The sequence below is a fragment of the Hibiscus syriacus genome, unplaced genomic scaffold (genome assembly GCF_006381635.1).
Source record: "Hibiscus syriacus cultivar Baekdansim isolate YM2019G1 unplaced genomic scaffold, ASM638163v2 tig00110956_pilon, whole genome shotgun sequence".
In the NCBI taxonomy this organism is placed as follows: Eukaryota; Viridiplantae; Streptophyta; class Magnoliopsida; order Malvales; family Malvaceae; genus Hibiscus; species Hibiscus syriacus.
In genome coordinates, this window is record NW_024062932.1 from 1,286,507 (window position 1) to 1,309,465 (window position 22,959).

The 22,959-nt window shown below is 37.4% G+C and overlaps 1 pseudogene; it reads left to right on the top strand.

Annotated features, from left to right (window-relative positions):
* The first annotated feature begins 3,885 nt into the window (after positions 1 to 3,885).
* LOC120148271 lies at positions 3,886 to 4,796 on the top strand (annotated as a pseudogene).
* Positions 4,797 to 22,959: the final 18,163 nt, after the last annotated feature.

Sequence of the window (22,959 nt, forward strand, 5' to 3'; positions counted from 1 at the left end):
AAGTAGAAACGGCTTCCCATTTTCATTAAACCAGTCCATATAGTTATCCGTAACCATATGACCAGTTTCAGCATAATATTGCCGAGGGGCCAACAGTGTATATCGGTTCTCCCAAAGCGCAATCCAATCTCCGTGTCTCATCACCCAGTTAACCTCTTTCTTTCTTCGTTTATCTATGTTATGCACGTCGTCTAAATTCCTAGGTGCTCCAGGAATATATTGCGTACAACCATACTGACGGAGCACGCGATCAACTGGATGCCACTCAATAATAGCATAACATATAAGAGGTATAACCGATATCCATACCTCTAATGACCCACTAAGGTGGGGTGGGATGCAAGCCTTCACTTCATCGCTCGCATAAGGTATCCACTGAAACTAAAATATAAATATACAATTCAAATAAATAAAATATTCTAATTATATCTAGCATTTTAAATTAAAATATTAATATTTAAACAGATTTAAAAACATATCTCAGACCTAGCTTTCGTATCAATAAGTAAACGAATTTCCTCTAACCCAGTAGGTATACTTTTATGGTTCTTTCTTTTCATTGACCACCTATGAAATATAATATAAACTAAATATCACCCTATTTAATTAAAAATATTTAAATCAAAATTTAGTTCGAAAATTACCTCAACAATAAGGGGAATACGTATGGTTCATTCACGATCGGGCATAAAAAAAGCATGCGGAACCACGCCCATGATTGTAGAAGCAGGAGACATCCACCGATAGCAGTTTTCTTATAATTCGTCGCCCGACACATTTCTCTAAAGAGAAATGCCAAAACTACAACGCCCGAACTATATCTTCCAGCTTCATCAAATTTGATTAGATGCCTCAACCACATACAATGCACCTGGTTGCGAGATTTGTCGGGCATCAATATTCCTCCAATTATTCGTAGAATATATGCCCGAGCACATGCATTTGCTTGATCCTCTGAAACATTTTCATTTAAAACCTCAAAATTAGCTTTCAACCAAGATAAAACTATTCTACCTCCATTAAACTCTGGCAGAGCAGCTCCAAGATAATTAATGCACATTGACTGCCAATCACCATCCGCCATACCACACATCATATTTCCGTCGACGGGAAGCCCCATATGCATAGAAACATCCTCCAATGTAATTGTGGCCTCTCCACATGGAAGGTGAAAAGTGTGTGTCTTGGGCCTCCACCTCTCAATCAGTGCAGAAATTAGGACAGGTTCGAGTTTGCAACCGCCAATAATTGTTGCAATATACCCGAACCCGACAGAAGCCAAATATGGCAAAATACGTTCTGGTGTCGATATACGTGGATTTTTAATAAAAGTCTCTAAAATACGATCAGTATCCTAAATAATATACATTATAAAAAAATTAAAATTAATATAAATTCATAATAACTTTAAAATAAAAATAAATTTAAATATTAACATTAATTATAAAAAATATTACCATATCGCTAAAATGTCTGGAGATATGATCAATATCCAATAGTAGCAGCATTTCGTTTTCCATTATAACTGTAGACAAAACAATATAATTAGCACACAACAAATTAATAATTCTAAATAAATAATAATTATATACATATTATTTTAATAAAAAAAAAATAATATTTATATAAATATATTAATATAAAATATAATAACTATTTAAAAAAATACTAACATAAAAATAAATTTTTTACCACTAATAACAAATTTAAAACTCAAATAGTCGAAGAATTTGAGTTATATAAGAGAGGAGAATATGATTTTAGTGTGAAGAATGAGGGAAGGTTGAGGGGGTTTATATAGGGGAGGAGGAGGGGTAGTTAGGGAAAATGGATGAGGGCATTTATGGCATTTAATGGAAGGCGCGTCCCCAGGGATACGCCTTCCACACGTGGCATCCAACTCAGCGAAAATTTAGATAAAGCGCGTCCCCCGAGGACGCGCCTTTCGCCAACTCAACCGAAAGAGTGCCACTTCAAAAAATATATATCAAACGGTGCTAAAAAAATAAATATTCGATTAAACAATGTCAGTTTAATCAAATCGCCATTCATTTATGCTCTCAAAAGTACGAGCCTTATAATGGGAATATTCTCTCCCACGCATAATTGCATTCCCCGTGGCGTTTACGAATATATTTTTGTCCGAAAACAAAACCTGTACAGTTGGTTATACTTTATGTTGGACACACAACTTATTTCAGACAAGTAATGAAATAAAAACTATAATAATATCAAGGAATACAGTGAATATATAATTAACATAATTACTTTTGCATTGCACAGGGATCATTTCATCAAGTCAAATCCGTCGATCAAAGATAGCACATTTATTGTTGCAACAAGAAAAAGGATATGACATTTATTGAAATATCATAACAATGTAAACTTCCCTGACATGCTTGGCCTCGGACCCGTCTGATTTAATGATATTGATTTCTCATACTTGCGCCCAACGTTTATTTTAATGACTGTAGCTACACAGTTGACAGCCTATACTACATGCACAATTATTTCCAGATTTATGTGTTTTAAATTTGGATCATTTAATTTAAAAAATAAATTATACTTGAAGGTGAATTTTATTGCCAAAATAATTAAATTGATGAGACTAGTATTTAAAAGGAAGCAATTCGTATATACCATAATGAAAAGATAGGGACATATGAAAAGTATTGATTGAAGTTTCCCTTTTAAAGACAGAGAAATGGAATGCCAAACACTGGTTAACCCAAATTACATAATCGTAGTTATGACTAAATTAACTATAGCCATTTGCAAAGTACGTATAATTTATCTACCTTAAACCGGCAACTGTGAGCGCCCAGCGGGCACCCATTAACTGCACCCCAACCATCCCGCACTCTCACACTCCCGACGCGCATCACACGCAGTCCTTTTCGTTTTGTTTGTATGGACAAAATTTCGAGTCAGGTAATAAAATTTGACCATTTCCGACTTGGTATTCTTATTAATTTTATATTAATGCTACCCAAAAATAATTAATTAAACATGTTATGCTACATGAACTGTTGATATACTCAGATACTCATATGGTGTTGGTAGATTTATTTACTTAAATTAGTTTTTATGCTTATTATGATAATAAATAAAGTTTTTGAAAATATAATCCCAACAATATACATATTTTAAATAAAAATACCATGAAATAAAAGAAAATTGTTATTATATTAACATTTAATATAACAAATTATAAAATACATCAAATATCATAATCTTATTCGATATATATAATAAAAACTCTAATTGATTTTTTCATCAAATAAATTATATTGTAATTTTTTAATTAAACTTGAAATTTTTTTACATCATATACTCTAACCTTTACCGTATAAATGATGAATGTAATCTAAAATACATGTCATTCCGATATAAGGATGCATCGATGATGAGGAGCAAATAAGATTGGCGGGGCCGCCCAGGTCAACAGTGATTCCATTGACGGCCGGACCACCATGTAAGATATTTATCATATATTCCATTTCTGCGTTAAACCCTCTACTCTATCCATACTTTCACATTTCTCAATCCAATTCTTAATCCACGGTAAAATCCAGACTAACTTCAACAACAACAAAAAAATTCTTCATTCAAAATCATTTATCTCGACTCTCCTAATCACGAATAAATTTTGGGGGGGGGGCAGGCAAATCTTTCCCATGAAATAGTTCTTTCCATGATTCCTATACACTATTACTCCTTGCCTGATCAAACAAAAGCCATAGCTATAAAGAGATATTTTATTGGTAAGTGATCCATTGGCTTAGAGCTTAGAATTTAGATAAATTAGGCAGAGCCCTCCCTCGGCTTGTCTTCATTGTCAGGCACCAGGAATCCAGACAAATAAAGTCCAAGGTGGGGAGCCTGATAATCGGAAAAAACACAAACCCTATTGTTTTTGTTAATGGATCTTGCTTCTGTAGGGGGTGCTGCAACCAGCTCGAATAGCATCAACGAGGGTTCAACACCTGGTGTAGTTATAGCTTCAGCAACGCCGCCCACGGTTTCACAGCAAGGTGGAGCTGGTGAATCGTCTTCTTCCCCAGCTCCACCGAGTCGCTACGAGTCACAAAAACGTCGAGATTGGAATACTTTCTTGTAGTACTTGAAGAACCATAAGCCTCTGTTAACACTAGCTCGTTGCAGTGGTGCCCACGTCATCGAGTTCTTGAAATACCTTGATCAGTTTGGCAAAACTAAGGTTCACATGGCGGGTTGTCCTTATTTCGGACATCCAAACCCACCCGCTCCGTGCTCTTGCCCACTCAAGCAAGCCTGGGGTAGCCTCGACGCGCTGATCGGACGGCTTAGAGCTGCTTATGAAGAAAACGATAGACACCCAGAATCAAACCCTTTTGCAGCAAGGGCTGTGAGGATTTATTTGAGGGAAGTGAGAGAATGACAGGCTAAAGCTAGAGGGATTCCTTACGAGAACAAGAAACGAAAAAGGTCTACTGTCACAACTAATGTTGTTGGTGTCAATCTGTCGGTGGCTGCCGCTCAAACTGCTGATGGTGGTGCGGGTAGCGGCGGTGGCAGAGATGATAGTGCTGGTGAAACTGCGGCTAATGTTGGTACTGCCACCGCCGCTTCTGCTGCTACCACTACTAACGTATAGTTTTATTCTTTTACTGAACTTAATTCTTTTCTTCTCCTCCTAATAGATGTTTTATATGATTATGAGGTATATATCTTGGGGTTCTCTCTGAATATTGGATTGATATCCCATGAACCAAATTTAGTTAAAAATCTAGTCTTTATCTTTTTCAACTGATCTCCCAAATTTTTTCTTTTTTGATAAGACTTTTTTTATCGTCTCTTGATATGCATGAACAATTTGTTAGGAAATAAACCGAGTACAAGTGATTTTCCTATAACTAATTAGTGAAAATGTGAAATAAAAGCGGAAAAATAATACCCGAAATTGATAACGGAGTTCAGCCAATTTTGCTTACATCTCCGGACTGCTGCAGATATTTTACTAAGAGAGAAAATTTACAGGTGTTTACAAAACACTCACTACTCAGAAGAAAACTCTCTAGTATTGGGAGAAATAAATGATTTTTGGGATGGTTTTGAAGCTAAATGAGCTAGGGTATTTATAGTTAAAACTTAGGGTCTAATCTTTGAAAATACCCTACAGTGCAATGACTAAAGTGAATTTACTCATTCCTATTTTCAACAAACATCTACCAAACTTTATCAAACTTTGAAAAACATTTTTCAAAGAAACATTTACCAAACTTTGAAAACCATTTTCAAAGTTGGTTGCCAACCTTTGGACTTTTAACAATCTCCCACTTGAAGACTGATTTTAATCTGTCTTCACACCTCGATTGATGCAGCAACATTTCTAGTCTTGTTATTCTTGCATGCCAACTGAAGCTGAACACAACTTCAGTTTGTCCGTGGTCACCTTCTTTGTCAACATGTCTGCCAGATTTTGAGCTCCACTGATCTTTTCAAGTTTCAAAATCTCATCTTCCAGAAGAGACCGGATAAAATGATATCGCAATTGTATGTGCTTTGTCCTGGAATGAAAAGACGGATTCTTTGCTAGATGGATAGCACCTTGACTGTCACAATACAAGACATTGTTTTCTTGTTTCTTGCATAACTCTTCAACTTTGGAGCCAAACCATCTCCTTGCTAGCTTCCGTAACAGCGACATATTCTGCTTCAGTTGTGGAGAGAGCAACTATCTTCTGTAGTTGAGAAACCCAACTCACTGCAGTTCCTCCTAGAGTATAGACATACCCTGTAGTGCTCATTCTAATGTCAATATTTCCGGCTAAGTCAGTATCTACATAGCCTGTCAATATCGTATCTCCACCTTTGAAACAAAGTACTTTGTTTTTGTGGTACCTCGCAGATATCTGAGGATCCATTTGACTGCTTCCCAGTGTACTTTGCCCGGATTATTCATGTACATGCTAACAACTCCCACTGCATGAGCAATATTTGGTCTGGTACATACCATGGCATACATCAGACTTCCAATTACTGAGGCATACGACACCTTTACCATGTGTGCACGTTCTTCCTCCGTCTTTGGTGATTGTTCTTTGGAGAGTCTAAAATGAACACCTAAAGGTGTACTTACTGGTTTAACATCTTGCATGTTGAACCTGGAGAGTACTTTGTTGATGTGCTCAGCCTGTGATAACATCAAAGTCCCCGACTTTGTGTCTCTCTTGATCCTCATCCCAAGAATATGCTTTGCAGCATCCAGATCCTTCATAGCAAACTGCTTCGACAATTTTTGCTTCAAGTGTATAATCTCTTGCATGTTTGAGCCTGCAACGAGCATGTCATCAATGTACAACAATAAAATAATGAAGCTGTTGTCGAACCTCTTGATGTAGCAACAATGATCTGCTTGGCATCTGGTAAAACCACTGCTACCCATGAAACTATCGAACTTCTTGTACCACTGTCTAGGAGCTTGTTTTAAACCATACAAGCTCTTCTTCAACCTACATACCAGGTTTTTCTTGCCTACCTCTATGAAGCCTTCTGGCTGCCTCATATAGATTTCTTCCTCCAAATCACCATGAAGGAAAGCTGTCTTTACATCTAATTGCTCAAGATGTAAATTTTCTGCAGCTACAATTTTCAACACCAGTCTGATTGTAGACAGTTTTACAACTGGAGAGAAAATTTCATTGTAGTCAATACATTCCTTTTGCTGAAAACCATTGACAACCAATCTTGCTTTGTAGCGTTTGCTCCCATCGTGCTCTTCCTTGATCCTGTAAATCCACTTGTTGTGTAGCGCTTTCTTGCTTGGTGGTAATTCAGTTAATTCCAACGTCTGATTTGAAATAAACGAGTCCATCTCATCTTTCATGGAAGACTCCCACTTGACTGAATCCTCCACCTGCATTACTTCATCATAGCACTCTAGTTCACCATTGTCAGTCAACAACAAGTATTGCAAAAAAGGAGAATAACGTTGGGTTGGTTTACCAATTCTGGAGGAGCGTCTTAGTTCCGGTGTGCCTGGTTCTTCTTGAACTGCTTCAGGACTGATCTGAACATCATTTCCAGAAATCTCCTCGAACTCAGCAAATTCCTTTGTTTCAGCTTTGGTATTTGAGCTGCTTGATTCTACAGTTGACCTGTCTTTGTACATCATATTCTCATTGAAAATGGCATCTCTGCTTTTGATAATCTTCCGATTTTCGTAGTCCCAAAACCGGTAACCGAACTCATCACCACCATAACCAACAAAGACACATTTGTTGGACTTGGCATCAAGTTTACTTCTTTCAGCAGAGTTTATGTGTACATAAGAAATACAACCAAACACTTTTAAGTGTGAAAGGTTTAATTTATTTCTTGCTCCAAACTTCCTATGGTATTCTGCCATCCAAAGGAACAGAGGGCCCACGATTGATCAGGTAAGCTGCAGTGTTGATAGCTTCAGCCCATAGAAATTTGGGTAATCCGACATGTATTCTCATGCTTCTGGCACGTTCATTCAGAGTTCTGTTCATGCGCTCTGCTACGCCATTCTTTTGTGGTGTCATGGGAAATGTTGTCTCCATCTTGATCCCATTATTTACGTAAAATTCTCTGAATCTACGATTTTTTTATTCTCTTCCATTATCAGACCTCAACCGCTTGACTTTCAGACCAGTCTCATTTTCCACCATGGCCTTCCATTTTCTAAAGGTATCAAAGACTTCTGATTTTTTCTTCAGAAAATAAACCCACACCTTCCTTGTAGAATCATCGATGAAGGTGACATAATATAATGAGCCTGCAAGAGATGGAACTGAAGATGGTCCCCATACATCAGTATGAACCAACTCTAACTTTTCAGCATTGGGTGTCTTACCAATCTTTGCAAAGCTGACTTTCTTTTGTTTGCCAAAGATGCAATCCTCGCATAGTCCGACATCTACATTCTTTAGATCCGACAACTTCCCCTTTGACAAAAGTGTCTTCATCCCTTTCTCGCTCATATGGCCAAGCCTTTGGTTCCATAGGTTTGATTTTCCATCAGCATCTGCTACTGCAATGATATTCTCTAAATTTGAGGTTATATAGAGAGTACCAGTTTTCTTACCACGAGCAATGACGAGTGCTCCTTTAGTAATATTCCATTCACAGCCTGAAAAGGTTGTGCTAAATCCTTCATCATCATCAAGCTGTCCTACAGAAATCAAATTTCTTTTGAAGCCAGGAATATGTCTCACTCCTTTCAGCGTCCAGGTGGTATGGTTTGGCAACTTTAATCGGATGTCTCCTTTTCCGACGATCTTCAAGGTTTCATCATCGGCTAGATGAACTTTCCCAAAATCACCACTGACATAGTTTTCCATGATTTCTCGGTATGGGGTGGAGTGGAAAGATGCCCCTGAATCCAAGATCCATGATTCAATCGGAGTGTTGACGCTTAGAATCATGGCATCACCTGTCTCCTCTGTCATGTTGGCAGATTCCTGTGCACCGGTATCTTTCTTCAGTGCTCGACAATCTCTTTTTAAAGTGACCCTTCTTGCCACAATTATAACATGTAAAATCTTTCTTTCCTGTTCTTGATTTTCCCCTTCTGGATTTCAATCTGTCACGATTTGAATTTCTTTCTGAAGTTCTCCCTTTGGACTCCGTGTGCAAGGCTGAGGAGGTTGATGCTTCACCCGATTCTCTTCGTCAAATTTCTTTGCTCAATACCAGATCCCGAACATCGTCGAATTTCAATTTACTATTTCCCGACGAGCTGCTAACTGCTGTAACAGTAGTATTCCAACTGTCTGATAGAGATGATAAGAGAATTAAAGCTCGAACTTCATCATCGAATTCAATTTCCACTGAACTCAACTGAGTTGTGATTGTGTTGAGTTCATTTAGGTGTTGTGCCATCGATGCCCCTTCCGTCATCCGCAAATTGAATAATCGCCTCATCAAGTGCACTTTGTTTGAGGCTGATGGCTTCTCATACATACTGGAGATAGCCGCCATAAGACCCGCCGTGGTCTTTTCCTTTTCTATGTTGAAAGCAACATTGCGGGATAACGTCAGTCGGATAACTCCGAGGGCTTGTCTGTCGAGAAGAGCCCAATCTTCATTCTTCATGCCCTCTGGTTGCTTTCCTGAGAGAGGTTGATATAGATTTTTCTGGTACAAAAAATATTCGATCTGTATCTTCCAAAAGTCAAAGTCTGCACTATCGAACTTTTCAATTTTCACCTTCCCTTCGTCTGCAGCCATCGCTCCCACTCGAATCTGGTTTCATTTGGATCGTTTCTGATAATTCTTACGAACCACCGTGTATTAGAACACCACCGTCGACAAACTCGTATCGCCGACAAAATTTTTACTATTCACGAAATTCACTATTCACGTGAATATTAATGAATAGTAACCTCGCAAAAAAATTGACAAAATTCACAACCAAAAGCTCTGATGCCAGTTGTTAGGAAATAAATCGAGTACAAGTAATTTCCCTATAACTAGATTAGTGAGAATGCGAAATAAAAGCGGAAAAATAATACCCGAAATTTATAACGGAGTTCAGCCAATTTTGCTTACGTCTCCGGGCTGCTGCAGATCTTTTACTAAGAGAGAAAATTTACAGGTGTTTACAAAACACTCACTACTCACAAAAAAGCTATCTAGTATTGGGAGAAAGAAATGATTTTTGGGATGGTTTTGAAGCTAAATGAGCTAGGGTATTTATAGTTGAAACTTATGGACTAATCTTTGAAAATACCCTACAGTGCAATGACTAAAATGAATTTACTCATTCCTATTTTCAACAAATATCTATCAAACTCTACCAAACTTTGAAAAACATTTTTCAAAGAAACATTTAACAAACTTTGAAAATCATTTTCAAAAAAACATTTACCAAACTTTGAAAATCATTTTCAAAGTTGATTGCCGACCATTTTTTGGACTTTTAACACAATTACCACTACTGCAAACTAGTTCTGAACGAGTACACGTGAAAGTGAAGTGAAACGCAAGCAGTATTGATAACAAGTTTTAATCGATTGCTTTTTCGATTTTCCGAGCTGTTTTAATAGCCAGAATTTAGGAAGAAAAAAAATTCATTTCTGTCTTGTTTGCTTTTTCCTCAACAAGAAGCAAATGGGTAAGTTTACATTCCCATTATGTAACCATGGGAACTTGGCTACTTATCATCATTATTGGGTTTCTGTTGTCCTCCTTTTGAACTGATAAGCCCCAATTACATGCATGCATTTGTATGGAATTCATTACAAAGACGAAAACCCTTATTTTTGAAAGAAAGAAGAAAGTAGAAAATTCCAGGAATTTCCTTTGGGTTGTTCTTCTTCGTCGCCATTATGGCCATACATTACAAAGGAATTGACCATTAAATCTTGAACAGTTGCATATCTTATCTTAAAGTAAAAGAAAGTCTCTGAAACATCTTTTTTCTTGTTTGCTTCCAAGTGTAGGATTAAGTTTTGTATGTTGCTAAGAAACCTCAAAGCGTGGAGACATGAAGAAGAGTGAAACACACACAGAGTAATTGACCAATTCTTTTGCTACAACATGATTTCTGGTTCAGCCGAGCCCCTCACTGAAATTTGACATCGATCTTAGCAGTGGTTTACACTTCTGAGTTTCAGTGTCAGGTGGTCTCCTTTATATCTTTGATCAAAGATTTTGGGCTAAATTACCTAACTCACACCGTTTACTTTTAATTTTACCTTTCTGACACCATTTGACCAATATTTTCAGAAGTAGCACCCTTTCTGCTGAGTTGGCAAAGGCGCGTCCCAGGGACGCGCTTTACCCGTGTTTTCGCTGAGTTGGATGCCACGTGTGAAAGGCGCGTCCCCGGGGACGCGCCTTTGCCAACTCAGCAGATACGTATTTTGTTTTATAATAAATAGTTTATTTTAATTATTATTATAAATTAATAATATATTATGTAAAATGTTTCGATTATAATATAAGAATTATCAAGTTTCGATTATTTTTTATTTTAATTATCGATCTATTAATTTTATCAGTTAATTATTTAAATGTTATCAATCTAGTCATCTCATATTAATATTTAACGAAAATATTGATGCATAAGTTAATAAATTAGTATAATTACATATTTAATCTTCAAGACTTACATATTTTATAAAATTAGTCTTATTGAAAATTTAATTTAATAAATTTAATCCTCCAATCAGAACATGAAATGTGTCATCGTATACATAAATTTTTTAATAACTTTTAATTTGTTTAATTTAATATTTTTCTCTACTTAGAAGGTGGAATTATTATTATATTTTAAAAAAATTATAACTAATAATATTAATTATTATTAAATAAATATATAAATATATTTATGTATTTAAAAGTTAAAAAAAATTATTTAGGTGTACATACATTGACAAATTATATAAATGCAATAACATTAAATTATTAGAAACAAAAACATTCATTTAAATACAATATTAATTACATAAGAGTTAACGGTTATATGATGATAACAGAGCTGGACATTTTTTTCTATTGTGCCCAATGTTTCTACAATGCCCACATCGTTTTTGTTCTGTTGACTTCTCCCGAATATCCATATCACAATGTATTCTAGTAGATTTTGGACGACCTGAGTCCCTCAATAGCAATGGATCTGGTACAATTGTAAGCCAAGTTTGAATCTCATTTGGGTCTCTTTCGTTTCCTATGGGCGGAAACTCAAATTCATATACCTTGAATACTTGTGAAAGTTGGTATACGGGATCAACATAATTTTTGTAGTCCAAATGCGAATGTGAGCAAGCAGCAATGACATGAGAGCATGGATATTTGAGTGCTTGAAAGAAACCACAATCGCACCACCTCTCTTGCAGATTAACTCTGAAAGAGTTAGCTTCAATCCCTTGCAGCAGACGTGGCATTTCGGTTACACGAAACAATTCACGGGTGCGAGAAAAATTTGTAACTAACATCCCATTTGATGCGGCCACTTTTTTCTGTAAATCAACTACTAGTCTTGGGTGGTAAATATGTCCGTTTTGCATCCAAGTAAGAGCTTGTCCACCGAGCTTTGCAAAGAGTTGACCCAAACAAAAATAAGTCGTTTTAACCAACGCCGTGATTGGTAAATGACGCGCCCCCTTTAAGGTTGAATTTATTGCTTCAGCCAAGTTTGTGGTCATATGACCATAGCGATACCCCCCGTCATATGCATTTGTCCACATTTCTTTGCTGATGTCCATAATGTACTCGCACCCCTTCTTATTTTTGCCAAACAGCTCTTGTAGCATCGACTCAAACCTTTGAGGTAAGAGTTCGTAACCTAAGCCATTAGGAATATGTAATAGTTAATATGAAGTATAAATAAGTAATAAGAAATTGATAGAAAAATTGGGAAAAAGTAACATACCCATCCGCACGACTAACTGACGTTCATCGTTCTTCTTGTATTTTCCGTAATAGTTTGCAGCAATATGACGGACACAATAACGATGTTGAACATGTGGAGGTCTATACATTGTACCCAAAGAGTCCATTGCTGCTTTTATCCCAGCTCCTCGGTCTGAAATAATGCATAGTCGTTCCCTGGTGACAACATGTAAACGTAAATTTTTAAGGAAAAAAGCCCAAGACTCAGTGTCTTCTCCTTGAACGAGGGCAAACGCAACAGGAAGAATATTGCGGTTTCCATCTTGGACCACAGCCAATAATAAAACTTGCTTGTATTTCCCATACAAGAAAGTACCATCAATTTGGACAATTGGTTTACAGTACTTGACTGCATTAATACACTGAGGGTAAGTCCAAAAGACTCGGTAAAATTGGCAGCGATCGCGAACCATTCGATCATTCACGTAATGATGTGAGTTTCGAACTCAACAATTGTCCCGGGATTAAGTCTTTGCACAACATGAAACCAACTGGGCAGCTCGTTGTAAGAGGAATCCCATTCGCCATGAAGTTTGCAAATGGCATTCTGTTTTGCCAACCACGCTTTTTTATATGAGACAGTGTACACATATTGTGATTGTATAGCAGAAATCAACACTGCAACAGCTATATGAGAGCTTTGCTTCACAATGGGCATGATTGCTTGACAAATAATATTGGAGTCCAAGTTGGGATGATCCTGGTTTATACCTGTTGCACAACATGTATGAGGACCGTTGTATCTGGTTAGTTCCCATAAGTTGTTCTTCCTCTTCCTCTTTGATACACGGACCATCCATTGACATCCGTTGTGACGTTGGACGCAGTAGCAGACATATTCTCCGTGTTAGATCGATCAACTCGGACTGAACTGAGTTACGAATATTGTAACTCTTTATTGCCATCATTGCTTCCTCCTTCGATGCGAACTCCATTCCAATATGTAAATTACCGTCATTGACTGATGATTGAAGTCCATAGTTGCCAACATCAGGAAGATCTGGAAATTCAGGCTCATACATTGCATCATAATCAGCCTCATACATATGTGCAGGAAGTTCGACTGGTGTTGTATTTATCGGATCGTCATCCTCGTCATCATCAGAATGTACGTTAAACTGTGGTGAGTCAGGTTCAACGAATAATCCCGTTTCAGCACCATCTGCACCTGGCTCCCGAAGAGGTTCTTCTGGTGGAGATGAGGGTTCCTCCGATAATCCAATGTTGAGGTCAAATAAGTTCCCGCTTGCGTGTCCTCCCCTTGAACTTGAGTTCATTGTATCATGTGGGATGTGAATAGACTGTCGTCTCGTTGGCATTTCCATATGTAAGTCGAAAACATTGGCAGATAAATGTCTGCCCCTTGAAGTAGAAGAGATGTTGCCATATGGATTATTGGTGAAGCCACGTGGGTTGAGATCATAAGCAGTTGCAGATGAATGCCTTCCTATTGAACTTGATGGCATGGTATATGGCGTTGGATCCGCCATTAATGATGTGAAATCATTACAGATCAGTTGTGTCGGGCTATCAACTTGATCAGTTTGATATACAATGCCAAAGTGAGAGGAATATGAGAGACCACGAGTTGCACGAACCTCAATAAAAGTGGCATACATTTCAATAGAGATTGTGAACTCCCATATGAGCATCAACCACATAGAAACATCATCATCGTTTGAAAGCTGAAATGATGTATACGTGAGCGGAAAAAGTTCAGTAGGAAATCTGTACTGAAGTGAAGATAGTCTTCTCTGGCCTGCTACACGAATCTTTAACGAAATTTTTGTGATTAACTCCTCAATTGTGATGTTTCTCTTCAAGGTTAAGGGGATATAATGATCTGACTCAAAAACAACACTCTCTTCAGCTTCCTTAATTTCTCCATCATAAAAAACAACAGCAGAAAGGCGACTCATTTTCAGAGAATTTGAGAATTTAGAGTTTGGGAATTTGAGAATTTGAAAGATTGTGAACTGAAGTTTGTTTTGAAAGTTTATAATACGTTGCATATAATAGTGTCTATAATCGGAGTACTATTCAATGGAAGACGCGTTCCCGGGGGCACGCCTTCCATTATTTCGTCAGAGAATATGTTATCATTGCCCTATTATGTCACTCATGTCCCTCGGGGACACTAGATATATCATTACCTATTATTTCTCAGGTGACATGAAAGCGCGTTCCCGGGGGCGCCTTCCATTATTTTGTCAGAGAATATGTTATCATTGCCCTATTATGTCACTCATGTCCCTCGGGACACTAGATATAGTACCTATTATTTCACTATTCACATGAAGGTGCGTTCCCGGGGGCGCGCCTTCCATTATTTCGTCAGAGAATATGTTATCATTGCCCTATTATGTCACTCATGTCCCTCGGGGATACTAGATATATCAGTACCTATTTTCACTATTCACATGAAGGCGTTCCCGGGGGCGCGCCTTCCATTATTTCGTCAGAGAATATGTTATCATTGCCCTATTATGTCACTTATGTCCCTCGGGGACACTAGATATATCAGTACCTATTATTTCACTATTCACATGAAGGCGCGTTCCCACGCGCCTTCCATTATTTCGTCAGAGAATATGTTATCATTTCCCTATTATGTCACTCATGTCCCTCGGGACACTAGATATATCAGTAAATCAGGTAAATTATAACCAAAATTTAACTTCTTTTGAAAGTTCAGCAAGTTAAGAATAACTTAAATTAAAACGTTATGTGAAGTTTGAATAAATTAGATAAAATGTTATGGATAAATTGAATAAATGTGAAGTGATAAGTTGATTGTGACATTGAAATTGTATGGAATGAGCATTGAAATGTGACATTGAATAAACTGCCAATTCACCCCCTCTTGGCTGATTCCGTCGATCGATGAACTCAACATAAGTTGATTTTAATGTATACGTTTTAATATATATGTTAATGATAAAATCATATGTATGGATAAATTTAATTTCAATTTAAGTATTGTGAACTATAATTGGAATATACTTTTAATTTCGAATACAATTGGAATATTAAGTTAAATTTTATGTTAAATTTCGAATACTATAATTTATATTTTAAATTTAAATTTGAATAATATTATTTTTTATTTTATTTTAATTTTGAATAATATAATTTGTATTTTAAAAACATTTATCAAACATTTAATGTTAAATGTGAATAAAAATAACATTAAAAAATATGTATGTAACAACCATGAAACATTTAAATAACATAACCAAATTACATAATTCTGAAATATAATTATTTAAATAACATTAAATATAACTGGATCACCGATGTCGTCTTCTCGAATGAGTTCCACATGGCGGTGGTTGCCTATTTCGTGGAGGATTTCTTCGTGGAACTTGTTCTTCAGTCTCCTCATCTTCACTATCATCATCAGCAGCATTTTCTTCATTTGGTGTAGATGACACTGAAGGGGCTGAAGGGCCTGTTTAAATAACGACCCTGGAGGAGTGCTAGTAACAATCTCACCGCTCCCCGGGAACTGTGGAAACTGTGGAAACATTGGCATCGATGTATGTGATCCAGATGAAGATTGAGGTGTCTGCGGATAAGCACCACCAGCCAAATAATATGAACCATGCTGGATCATTAAACATAGTCATATATGCACCTCCATATGGTATAAAACCCTGCGGGCTAGGCATGTAACCTGGCGGGCTAGGCATGTAACCTGGCGGGCTAGGAATGTAACCCTGCGGGCTCGGAATGTAACCCTGCGGAGATGGCATATAAACTGGTGGGCTTGGCATATGAAGTGGAGGGATGGGCATGTACCCCTGCGGCATCGACGAATAAGGATGTTGTGGTGGGACTGATGTAGAACCGGTAGCGCCTTCTCTCCGTCCACGCGTCGGGGGACGATGATATTGAGACGGTTGACATCTTTCTCGGCGCCTAGGAATGTTAACCCCTCGTGCTTCCGCCGAAAGTAGAAACGGCTTCCCATTTTCATTAAACCAATCCAGATAGTTATCCGTAACCATATGACCAGTTTCAGCGTAATATTGTCGAGGGGCCAACAGTGTATATCGGTTCTCCCAAAGCGCAATCCAATCTCTGTGTCTCACCACCCAGTTAACATCTTTCTTTCCCCGTCTATCTATGTTATGCACGTCGTCTAAATTCCTAGGAGCTCCAGGAATATATTGCGTACAACCATACTGACGGAGCACGCGATCAACTGGATGCCACTCAATAATAGCATAACATATAAGAGGTATAACCGATATCCATACCTCTAATGACCCACTAAGGTGGGGTGGGATGCAAGCTTTCACTTCATCGCTCGCATAAGGTATCCACTGAAACTGAAATATAAATATACAATTCAAATAAATAAAATATTCTAATTATCTAACATTTTAAATTAAAATATTAATAATTAAACAAATTTAAAAACATACCTCAGACCCAGCTTTCGTATCAATAAGTAAACGAATTTCCTCTAACCCAGTAGGTATACTTTTATGGTCCTTTCTTTCATCGACCACCTATGAAATAATATAAACTAAATATCACCCTATTTAATTGAAAATATTTAAATCAAAATTTAGTTCGAAAATTACCTCAACAATAAGGGGAATACGTATGGTTCATTCACGATCGGGCATAAGAAAGGCATGCGGAACCACGCCCATGATTGTAGAAGCAGAAGACATCCACCGATAGCAGTTTTCTTATAATTCGTCGCCCGACACATTTCTCTAAAGAGAAATGCCAAAACTGCAGCACCCCTATATCTTCCAGCTTCATCAAAATCGATCAGATGCCGCAACCACATACAATGCACCTGGTTGCGAGATTTGTCGGGCATCAATATTCCTCCAATTATTCGTAGAATATATGCCCGAGCACATGCCTTTGCTTGATCCTCTGAAGCATTTTCATTTAAAACCTCAAAATTAGGTTTCAACCAAGATAAAGCTATTCTACCTCCATTAAACTCTGGCGGAGCAGCTCCAAGATAATCAATGCACATTGATTGCCAATCACCATCCGCCATACCACACATCATATTTCCGTCGACGGAAGCCCCAGATGCATAGAGACATCCTCCAATGTAATTGTTGCCTCTCCACATGGAAGGTGAAAAGTGTGTGTCTCGGGCCTCCACCTCTCAATCAGTGCAGAAATTAGGACAGGTTCGAGTTTGCAACCGCCTATAATTGTTGCAATATACCCGAACCCAGCAGAAGCCAAATATGGCAAAATACGTTCCGGTGTCGGTATACGTGGATTTTTAATAAAAGTTTCTAAAATACGATCAGCATCCTAAATAATATATATTATAAAAATAAAAATTAATATAATTCATAATAACTTTAAAATAAAAATAAATTTAAATATTAACATTAATTATAAAAAATATTACCATATCGCTAAAATGTCTGGAGATATGATCAATATCCAATCGCAACAGCATTTCGTTTTCCATTATAACTGTAGACAAAACAATATAATTAGCAAAAAAAAATTAATAATTCTAAAAATAAATTATATAAATATTATTTTAATAAAAAAATATATTTACATAAATATTAATATAAAAAATAATAACTATTTAAAAAATACTAACATAAAATAAATTTCTTACCACTAATAACAAATTTAAAACTCAAATAGATGGAGAATTTGAGTTATATAAGAGAGGAGAAGATGATTTTGGTGTGAAGAATGATGGAGGGTTGAGGGGTTATAGGGGAGGAGGAGGGGTAGTTAGGAAAAACGGATGGGGGCATTTATAACATTTAATGGAAGGCGTGTCCCCGGGGATGCGCTTTCCACACGTGTTTGCTGATATGGCAAAGGCGCGTCCCCGGGACGCGCCTTTCACACGTGGCATCCAACTCAGCGAAAACACGGGTAAAGCGCGTCCCCGGGGACGCGCCTTTGCCAACTCAGCATAAAGGGTGCTACTTCTGGAAATATTGGTCAAACGGTGTCAGAAAGGTAAAATTAAAAGTAAACGGTGTCATTTAGCCAAGATTTTGGGTCCTGAGTTGTTTTTCTTTTGGGATCTCACCCTCTCTTTTATTTATCTGTTTTTTTCACCGATCCTCTCAAGATCGACCACTCACAACAAAAGCGTATATGGCTGAAAGCATCGATGAATATTTAAAATAATCCTAGTGATTGCTGCCATTAATATTTTTTATTTTGGTAACAACCACTCAGGGTCAGTGTGAGAGGGATCTGTAACAAACCCTTATTTCTTTCTTCCTTCCATGATATTTCATTGCATAATTATATAGTAATATTATCTTATTATTAGTTATATCTGATATCACACCCAATTTGTATAATATTCCGTTTAGCTATGATACCCTAGATACACCCACCAATCACTTTCCAACGTAACCCCCCAGTTTTCTTTTCATTTCTAGACCCCATCCTATCCATTTTGATCATTGCTTCATTCATTTCTTTTGTTCATCAACCACTTTGATCCGTTCGGCAAATAATTAGGGAAACTTTCTACTCTTTACGTCGCTTAACGCATTTGAAGTTTTATTTCTAATATCATTTTGTACAGTTGCTAAAAAATAATATCATTTTGTATAATAAAGTTAAGCTTAATTTTAGTTATTTACTCCACATGTAAAGTTAAAAAAAGGAGGCTATTGTATAATAGACTATATCCCTTTTGTCTCTAAATCTTATCATCTAAATTTGTCCACTCTTTAGACATTTAGGATCTTCAAAGCTTTGTCACGTAGCTCGAACCGCAAGTCTTTTAGGTTTTGAACTCAGCACATCCACTTTGGTTTTCAGTAGCTGTCAAACTAGGTAAATTAGGGAGTGAAAGCCCTTCATAGCTTTGCTCGTTTACTTCATCTGTTGTCTCTACTTAGGGATTTTCATAGTTGTCGAGGCCAATGCCCGACGGTACTTTATTTAATTTTAAGAGATGGATTGGAGAGAGAAAGTGAGTGGGGCCGTGGGGTTGTCTGGAGGCACCTACCTCGGCTACTCTTGTCTAGCCCCACCGGCAAGTGTTATTATTGAGGTATTGATTGAAAGGAATATATAGTTAATTTATTTTAAAGCTCACAATTTGCATCCGAAAAAAAGGAGCCATGCCCCTGTTTTATACCCACAAATTTGAACGGACAACGCCTCAGCACGTGGGGGGTAATGCCCTAACCTTCATCGTTTTTAAAACCATAATCTTTTACGTGAAACTGGCCAGTGTCATCATCGGGATTTGGTTGATAGACCAAACTTTAAAGGGCCCTACGAACCCTTTTCTGCGCTTTGCTGTTTTGCAGTGATATGGTATTCAGTTCATCTCTTTGGTTACCAAACTCAGGAGAGTTTCTTCATCGTACCATCTCTGTAGCATTGGGATGCAGTAGAGAGCCTAAGGATTTCGCTGTTTTTTGTACAGAAGGTACAGGGTCATGTTTTGGGACAGCCATGATTTTTGTCTTCCAGTTAAACAACTTTGTCGAGTTCCAAATATTGTGTCAATGACGTGCTTTGAAGCGAAAGCTGGTACAAAATCAAAGTAAAGCCATGGAAAAGCATGGCGACAAGTTCCACTGGGAAAAAAGTTTAATAACACTTGTTCGGCGCCATGGAGCAACCTTGGATAACATATTAATCACTTAGCTTAGTTAAATAGCTTTAATGATTTCAATTTCGTACCAAATTTAATTAAATATAGGTATGACGCTAGCAAGTAGCTGAATTTAAATAAATATTTTAATTTAAGGTGCCAATCGATGTGACTTATTAAAATGAGTCTTTTAATTTTTGTTTCCGTCTTTCATCTTTAATATCCTAGCCGGACACATGAATTAATGTGATAAATTAGATTTGTATTCTACATTATAAATATTAATGGATGATTATAAAATTTTATATCGGATGAATTTATATATATTTTTAAATAAATTATTTAAGTTATATAAAAAAAAAATTTTAGAGCATGACGGACACTATTAATCTCTCTTTATTCTATTTATAAAAATTATAATAGATATTTGACTATGAACGTTTACCTCTGACATTTGATGTGCTTTTAACTCAGGACTTAAAAGATAACAACAACTCTCTTAATCACTGAGGTCGTATATTTGTGAAAAAAATTAAAATTTTAAATAACAAAATGCTTTAACATATTTTATTTTTTAAATTAGTATGATAGAAAGGCCAGATGATTTATTATCGAAGTTATAAAATTATAAATTTATGTTTAAAGCTTGCCAGAACCATTTTAAAGAATGGTACTTGTATGTGGCACGGGATCATTTTGCGATTTTGTTTTACTACGGCCTCACAATTGGTACATTGAATGTAAATGAGTAGAAACCAGTTGTTCCACAACAAGGGGGCAAAAAAAATTGAAAAATGGAAACCATTAGGGATTACCGTTTTAGTGTTTTATGACAGTTCTATTGAAAAGGAAATGCGAGGCAGTAGAAAGTCCCTGGCTGCTTTGAAAAACTGTTGGTTTGTCGGAGGCAGTAGAAAGTCCCTGGATGTTTGAAAAACTGTTGGTTTGTCGGAGGCAGTGGTAAGTCCCTGGCTGCTTTGAAAAACTGTTGGAAAGTATTCTTGAAGCAATAGCTTAAGCTCCTCCTCAGTATGACGTGTCTTGTTATCTGTTAAAAGAGATCACTGGAATCATGCGCCGTTATTGGTGGTCTGGGAAAATCAATAAAAAGGATGGACGATTGTTGCATGGCATGAAATTTGTAAGCCAAAGAGGGTTGGCGGTTTAGGTTTTCGAGATCTCAGGTTGTTTAATTTTGCGATGTTATGAAAGTAACTATGACAACTTATTAAGGAACCTGAGTCTTTGTTTGCTTGAGTGATTCGGGCTAAGCATTATCCGGATGGTGACCTGCTACATGCTGCGTTAGGAAATAGGAGTTCATATGCATGGAAAGTGCTACACAAGACATTACAGTAGTTACAACCAATGCTCTTTTGGAGGGTAGGATGTAAAAGCAATACCCGTATGTTTCAAGACAATTGGGGTGGGACTAAGCCTATAACCCTTGCAGGTACATACATCTCTCAGCTTCAAGATGTCAGATGCAGCAACTTCATGCACCTGGACAAACCACAGTGTCAACAGGACAAGGTATGCGAGTTGTTTGACAGACAGGACGATGATCGAATTCTTCAAACTCCAATTGCAGCTTGCTTCACAGATTGTCTGGTATGGGGTCATCATGATTCAGGTTTGTATTCGGTCCATTCAGCTACTAGTGGCTTCAGCGATCAACACATTCCACAAGCGCAGTCTCTCCTCTTTGGCGAGTTATAGCCAAGGTAAGAACTCTTCCGAAGATACGTATCTTTACTTGGCTACTGGTCTGAGATGCACTTTTGACTGGTAGTTAGTTGCAACTGGCTGGATTAGGAGACATAATTTTCCCATTATGTAAAATAGATATTGAAACCACAGTGCATGTGTTTCGGGTTTATTCCTTTGCGAAGGATGTTTTTTGAATTGCAGGCCTGTCAGGTATGTTCCTTAACGCTATTGATCACTCTTATTTATTATGGTTGGAATCAGCTTTTACTACGCTTGTTATTGAGCAATTTGCAGGATTTCTGGTCCTCTTATGGAATATATGGAATGGGCGGAACTCTTTGGTGCATGATGGACGTCCAGAACCAGCATGGGTCATTGTGGCTAATGCAAAGGCGTTGCATGCTGAATTCCTTTCTGCCCAGCGGAACCCTTGTTTGGTCATCGCATGCTTCTAATTTGAACCATTGGCGACCGTCTCCTGATCGGTTTATCAAAAACAATGCGGATAAAGCATACAATTCAGTGACCAAGCCGGCAACGGTGGGTGTTGTAGCCCGTGATGCTTCTGGAGTTGTGCTCGGGGGGATGGCCACTACGTCTGGTGGGATCTTTGAGGCTGGCCTAGCGGAAGCGGAACTGCACAGCCTTGGTGCGGCGATTAATATGGCTTTGGAAGAAGGATGGCATAATAGTATTTTTGAAAAGGGTTCTACTATTGTTGTCAATTTGTTCAATATGTGAGTGATTTTGAGTCTACAATAGGTATCCTTATGCGTCCTATTCGGGATAAATGTAATGAGTTTACTAGTTGCTTTGTTACGTATGTTTTTAGGGAAGTAAATATGGTTGTTCATACATTAGCCAAAGGATCCCTAGATTGTAATGCTTCCTGATTTGGATCAGGATTGATTAATATATTTGGGCTTTAATCTTGGGTTGGTAAAAGAATTTTTAATGACGCCCGTCTTTCTTTAGAAAAAAATAGCGAAAGTAAATAAGATCAAAACTGTTTGATAACCGGCACTCTTATAAAATAAAAGTTGCACCGAAATTCATCTAGGATGGAGGTATATTACAGTTGTAAGGGCCTGGAACTGGGCCTTGGGTTACACCATAGAATGAGGAGCCATTTCCACGTAGACCAGTCCGTATTTGATTTCAGTGACCCAAATCAATGCCGGTTAGGCTACAAACTATAAACACAATCAGATGATTCAAATATATGGTAGCCAGTCAAAAACACTATAAGAAGTAAGCGA